Here is a 7239-nt window from a genome sequence, read left to right as displayed (position 1 = left end):
GTTTCAGAATTATTGATCTGTGGAATATTTCTTGATTCTTCTTGGAAATTATGAATTAATTCAAATGATTGTAAAGTTCTCTGAAAGGCTCTACAGGTTTCTTAAGAGAATTTAAAAAACCTGAAAATACCATATGACGTATGCTTTATGAGTAAACACATAGTGAATAGAGAATCAGTATCCCACCAATATCCCACTGCAGGTCAGTGGCAGCCACAAAAGAAGGCATACCCCAAGTGTAAAGGAGAGTTTCCACCCTCAAAATACTCATGTTGTTTTGTTAGCCATTTTCTACAATCTGTGGCCTCATGTCACAACTTAACTGATTTGAGGACACAGAAAACCCTGAGTTTCCATACTCCCAAGGCAACTGTCAGCCCTCAGTTTAAGAATAACCTTGTAATTTGAGGGGAAATCTAGGTTACCTTCTCCACCTAGGTCTACAATAAACAAGCTATAAATCCCCTAAGGAAAGTCCAAAAATTATCTCTTGATAGGCAAAGCCAACAGCTTCTGCAGGGACAGAAGTGAGAGTCTACAACTCTAGTTCGTCCACCCCTCTCCTTCCTTTTTCAAATGATTATAAATCATTTTTCAAATGATTATAAATAGCATTGTTAATGCATTTGTAATACAATTTAGAAAGTACTTATCATGTTTATTATTTCATTTAATCCTGACAAACAATTTTGGGAAAATGGACATTGTGACTTTCATTTTGTAGATGGAAAGAAATCAGCACAAAATGCGTTGAGTAATCTCCCAAGAAGGTATGAGCCAGGAGTAGTGAATTCAGAAAATAAGCCCTAGGTCTTCCACGTCCTCTTTGTACTACACGGCAGTTCAGTGATTCCTCCAGTAAACACTTCCTGATGCCCACTGTGTGCTGGGCACCGCTCCAGGCACAAGGGATACAGCAGTGACTAAAACAAGTAAAAGTCTTGGCCTCATGGGGTTTCCATTCTAGTCATGCAACACAGGTAATAACCAAAAAAAAAAAAAAAAAAAGAATGAAAAGATATGTAGTATGGAAGTTGGCCAATACCATGGAGAAAAATCAAGCAGGGAAGTAGGTGGGGATTGTTGAGTCTGTTGCCATTTCAATGAGGGTGAACAGGGGAGGTTTCACTGTGAATGCGGCATTTAAATAGAGCCCCTGAAGAGGGGAAGGAGTGAGCCACGTGTGTACCTGGAGGAAAAGCACCTTGGGTGAAGTCCTCGATGCAGAATTTGCCTGACATGTTCAAAGCAATGAAGGAGCTCAGTGAGGGTGAGGTGAGCCAGGGAGGGATGAGAGCTGCAGTCAGAGACTAGGGGCTGGTCGCAGGGCCTCATAGTCCGCTGCATGACTTTGCCTCCTCCAGAGGAGACGGGATGCTACTAGAACTTCGGAGTGACATTATCTGACTTCCATTCTAGGATGGCTCTGTCAGCAGTGTTGAAAATGGTTTCAAGGGATTTCAGGCAGAATTAGGAAGACATCCGGGTAAGATATGAGGGGAGTGTTGTGGAAACAAAGTCAACAGGATTTACTGGCAGACTGGATGTGAGATTTGACAAAAGGACAAGCATAGAAGATGGGTCCAGGTCTCTGGCCTGTGCAGTAAAAGGTGCTCATTCAACACGATGGGAATATGAGGGGGAGGCGGGTCCGGGGTGGGAGGGTGTGTTCACAGGAAGCCGGTTAAGAAATTGAGACATTAAAGCAGCCCCCAGAACATCCCGGTGCATATTCACAGGAACCAAGACATGGAACCAACCGATGTGTGCATCGGCAGAGGTATGGGTGAGGAAAATGAGTTGTCTATACCCGTGGAATGCGACCCAGCCAGAAAACAGAAGGAACTACTGGCGTGCTCCGTAGGATGGGTGGAACTGGAGGACGTTACGCTAAGTTAAACAAGCCAGGAAGAGAAAGTTAAACGCCGCATGTTCTCACTCATGTGTGGAAGCTAAAAAAAAAAGTGGATCTCAAAGAAGCAAAAAGAGAACAGAGGATGCTAGAGGCTGGGAAGGGGAGGAGGAAGAGGATAGGGAGGGTTTTGTGAAAGGACACAAGATCACAGCTAGACAGGAGGAATAAGTCCTTGTGTTCCACGCCACTGCAGGATGATCAGAATTTATATCATATCACTTAAAATGGCTAGAAGGAGGATATTGAACTTTCCCAACATGAAGAAATGATAAGCGTTTGAGGTGATGGATATACCAACCACCCTCCTCTAATCACGGTACATCACACCTATTGAAGCATCACTATGTACACCATAAATATGTACAATGATTATTTGTCGATTAAAAATAAAGACTAGGCTGGGCCTGGTGGCTCACGCCTGTAATCCCAGTACTTTGGGAGGCCGAGGCAGGCAGATCACGAAGTCAGGAGATTGAGACCATCCTGACCAACAAGGTGAAACCCCAGCTCTACTAAAAATACAAAAATTAGCCAGGCGTGTTGGCATGTGCCTTTAGTCCCAGCTACTCAGGAGGCTGAGGCGGGAGAATCGCTTGAACCTGGGAGGTGGAGGCTGCAATGAGCCGAGATTGCACCACTGCACTCCAGTCTGGGTGACAGCCTCTGTGTCAAAAAATAAATAAATAAACAAAATAAAGAATAAACAAGAAGATTCCAGTGCAGATATCAGGTGTGCTCAGTGAGAAATGGAATTGAAGGTGGAGCTCTGGCAGGGGGCGTGCACTGAGGAGCCACCAGCATGCAGATGGATGAGGTCACCGAGGCAGCGAGAGCAGATGGCCAAGAGGAGCAGGCGCCTCCAGATGGAGAGAACGTCCTGCTATGTCAATGCTGCTGACCACAAGCAGCATAAAACTGAAAATTGACCACTGCATGTAGCAACTTGAAGATCACTGTGGTCTTGGAGTAAGATCAAGCTTCAGAGCCCCCACCCAGCAGCCCTTGAAGACTTGGAGAACCCACAGGGCAGGCACATCTGGGACCCGCCCCGCCTGGCACACACCTGGCAACCAGATGAGCTTCTCGTGCCGCGTGGGGTCATGCTCGATGGCGTGGTGGGGTGTGGGAGGATACCTGACTGGGAGAGGGATAAACACAGGAAAGAATGTAAATATTTATTCCAGAGAGGCTGTGTGAAGAGAAACAGACACGGGTCTCAGCTGGAGATGACACTGGAGCAAAACATATTTTGTTTAAGATTGGGTCATATTGGTAAGAATGACCCCGTAAAGAGGAAAATGCTGACTGTGAAGGAAAGAGAACGGAGAAGTGTCTGTCAAGTAGACAAAGGGGCAGCCACTCAGTGCACCCCCTGGAGAAGGGGCTGTGGCAGGCATGGGGCTGGTCTCCCCCGTGGCAGGTGAGGAGACGGAGCCCGGGGGCACAGAGGCTGGGAGACAGGTGACTGTGTTGGTGAGCGGCCATGGGAGCTCTCTTCTGATTGCTCCTATCTTCTCAGGGAAATAGGGAAACAAGGCATCCGCTGAGGGGGAAGATGGAAAAAGAGGCATCCTAGTTTTCAGAAAAAAGGAAAAGGAATAAATCAGTCATCCAGGAAGAGAGAGAAGCAAGGGGCTAGAGAATTCTAACTGCCCAGTCAGCAGCCATAAACTTAAAATGAAGCAGTCGCCACGATGTTCTCTCTCTTTTCAGACGCATTCAGTCATGTAGGTGCAGTAGCTGAGTAGGAGGAGAGGTGAATTCAGCAAGGGCTGTGGTTTAGCCAACTGAGTAAGACAGAGAAGGGGCTGGGGACTGAGGGCGGGGTGATACACGTATTGCATTGCCTTCTAACCCTCCAAAGACTACCTAGTCCCCAGAACATTCTAGCGGTGGCCCAATGACAGATTAGTTAAAAGGCAGTGGGATGGCCAGGCGCGGTGGCTCAAGCCTATAATCCCAGCACTTTGGGAGGCCGAAGCAGGTGAATCACAAGGTCAGGAGATCAAGACCATCCTGGCTAACACGTGAAACCCCATCTCTACTAAAAAATACAAAAAATTAGCCGGGCGAGGTGGCGGGCGCCTGTAGTCCCAGCTACTCGGGAAGCTGAGGCAGGAGAATGGCGTGAACCTGGGAGGTGGAGCTTGCAGTGAGCTGAGATCTGGCCACTGCACTCCAGCCTGGGCGACAGAGCGAGACTCCGTCTCAAAAAAAAAAAAAAAAAAAAAAAAGGCAGCGGGATGCTCCCCATCTGGTTTCAGACATGGGGTTTATCCAACCCAGGGCATTGTCTCTAACTTGGTTCCAAGGACTATATCAGGATGGGATGTCATTGTCCTTGGTGTCAACTACAAATGTAAGAATACTGTTGATCAAAACCCTTGCTTCCTTTAAAAATGGATGGTGGTTTTTATCACCCATAATTTATTTAAATTTCCCATTATTTTTGTTAATTTTGCCCCTGCCACATCTCAGGAAAATTAATTATGAAATTTTATTAGATTGGTGCAAACATAATTGAGTTTTTTGCTATTAAAAGTAATGGCAAGAACAACAATTAGATTTGCACCAACCTAATACTATCATCTATGAATGCAGCACTTCATTCCTTTTAACCCTCACTTATTTTACTCACACACCAAGTCCATTCTAATACTCTGATATTTAGTCAGCAAGCCCACGTTCAGTATAGTCAGAGCCCAAATAATAACTAGTGCTGCCAGTCTCTGCCTCTTTACAGAGTGCTATATTTGTGGAAAAGTGAAAATGCTAAGCAAAAACTAACAAGTTTCTTGGGAATCCTTGGGTGGTACAATAGATAAGAGAAGTAACTGCGGGCTTATCTGTTCCTTATTGATAAGGATTATCTGCTAATGGATGCTTTTGAATCTGCTAATGTAGGCCCACAGGTCAATCTAGGCTGGAGTTGGAGAGATATTACTGGCATAGTATAATAACAGGAATTTAGAGGCAGAAATTTCTCATATTTAGTTTCAGGTTGTCCTGGCCTTTGCTACAACATAGGCATCCCTCCACCATCCCCACACATTAAGTAAAAGTCTATTGCATGATTGTGACATATGCTGGATGGGCTTTAGAGGAGTGAATTTCATAATCAGACGCCTCGAGTAGAAAGAGGAGTGTGGCTTAGGGGCCATGAGTAATGCTAGAAACTGGGGAACAGCAGCACACAAGCAGCAGACACCAGATATCAGATATCCCCAAGCTCCAAGCTCCACACTAATACGTGAGACCTCATTTCCCTAGAAATGTGTCTTTCCACGCTCCACATCCCAGTGGGAGCTTCTGAAGCTCTCCCAGTAAGTGTGAAGTTGGAGGGAGGTGTTCAGCTCTTCTCCTTACACTGGCTCACTGGACTTTTTACCAACTGGGGTAATTTAGTCATCTGTGTCCCCGGAAAGGAAGAGTGCTAGTCAAGGGACAGCCTCTCAGACATCACACTGGGCACTACAGTGATGCTTTCATTGCTGAGCAAACAGGATTAGAAAGTTGTGTTGTTTTGAAAAGACACACGTGGATCAGAGGGTGGGAAATAAATCCTCCAGTCTCAAAGGGGCCTGTGTTCTTGGAGTTGTTCCTGCAGATCCAGGCATCCAGAATTGAAATTCCTTACTATTAAGGAGAAGGCTGAACTCTGTCGAGGCTTCCTTGGATTTTTTTTTTTTTTTTTTTTTTTTTTTAGAGACAGTATCTCACCATGTTGTCCAGGTTTGTCTTGAACTCCTGAGTTCAAGTGATACTTCTGGGATTTTAAGTGTGAGCCACTGCACCCAGCCCTTCTTTGGATTTTTAAGCAACATATTTGATTATCTTATTCAAACCATTTACTTGATGACTTGAAAAGAGGCCAGCTTTCTGTGGGTCTGAGGACAAGATGAGAATTCCCAGAGTGGCCCAGGCTAGATAACCCTGCTCCCAGGCTCTGATGACCAGAGGTGCTGTGAGCCCCAAGTGGCTTCCGTGGATCAGGATCCCCTGAATGAGGCTATGGGGCACTAGGGGGAAACATCAAAAGGAGACTAAGGAGGCCCCAGTTGGGAAACCACAGAGCAGGTCCCTGGATCTGGGGGTCAAGCTCTTGTTGGTATTTATAGCCTGTCCACTGAAGACCAAACATGCATGAGCTGAGTTGCCAATCATGCACAGCGTGACTAAGGTATTACATGACCTATGTGGTCTTAAAGTTGGGCACGCTTATCCTCACTTCATCATCAATTAGGCAGCACATTCAGGCCTAGACCTGAGCGGGCCTGGAACCATTGGTAAGTTGCATACACAGTTTGCTCACATTTCCAGCATGTTTAGCTCTATCTCAACCCAACCCCATGGCTCCTTGGGCATTTTCTGTGCAAACTGATGAGGGTGAGAAGACTTAGCCTCAAAGAGCTCACAGTTCACTGTGCTGGCCCGAGCTGGAAGTGGACATGGGGCCCAGTTCAGAGCATTCTGAGGTGCAATAGAGGAGAAAGATCATCTCGGGGAGGATGAGCACACATGATGGTTGGCCTGCCAGGGCCTCCCGTGAGAACCTCAGTTCATACCTGCTCAGGGTCAGTGGCTTCACCAGAGAGATGCTCAGGATGGGGAACAAGTGTCAGGGAGATTGGAGAAGGGTGTGTGTGGATGGACTGCTGCTCTTCAAATGGGCCCAGCACAAAAAAAATCATCCCATGCAATGCCCTCCAGGAGAGGCCCACTGCAAAATCATTGGAACAGCAGGCTCTGCTTTGACCATGCCAGCCGGCTCCTATTGCCAGCCATGCCAGCGGGCAAGGCAGGGGACTCAGTTATGGTCGGGCTTCCCTTCACCAAGATTGACTAACACCTTTGCTCAACTTGCCAAACCTGAGCCCCCGCTGTGGTACTGCAACGTGGGAAACACCAGACAGCCGCCTGGAGTCAGGCCAATTACATGGGCTTCTTCCAGCACGGAAGGGCAGATCTCTGTTCTCACTACAATAGACCCTGATTCTGAGTTTGGATTTGCTTTTCCTGCCTGTCGTACCTCTGCTCATCTCAGCAGAGTCCCTGAATGCCATGATGACCGTGATGATATCCCATTGAATGTAGCTTCCAAGAAATCCGGCTCCCTGTGAATGGGGTAAAGCTGTGTGGTGATAGCCAGCAGGCTTATCCCATCCTCACCAAATCCAAGTGACTGGCATTAAAGAATGCTGGAATCAACTATGGAAGACCTATTTATAGGATTAACTGGGGCACAGCACCTTGAAATGTTATGATGCAATCTGTATCACGTATAAATGCTCCAAGTCAATCTCCATGGCTAAAATTCATGGTTC

Source organism: Macaca thibetana, chromosome 4 (genome assembly GCF_024542745.1).
Source record: "Macaca thibetana thibetana isolate TM-01 chromosome 4, ASM2454274v1, whole genome shotgun sequence".
NCBI lineage: Eukaryota > Metazoa > Chordata > Mammalia > Primates > Cercopithecidae > Macaca > Macaca thibetana.
This window is presented reverse-complemented; position numbering follows the sequence as displayed.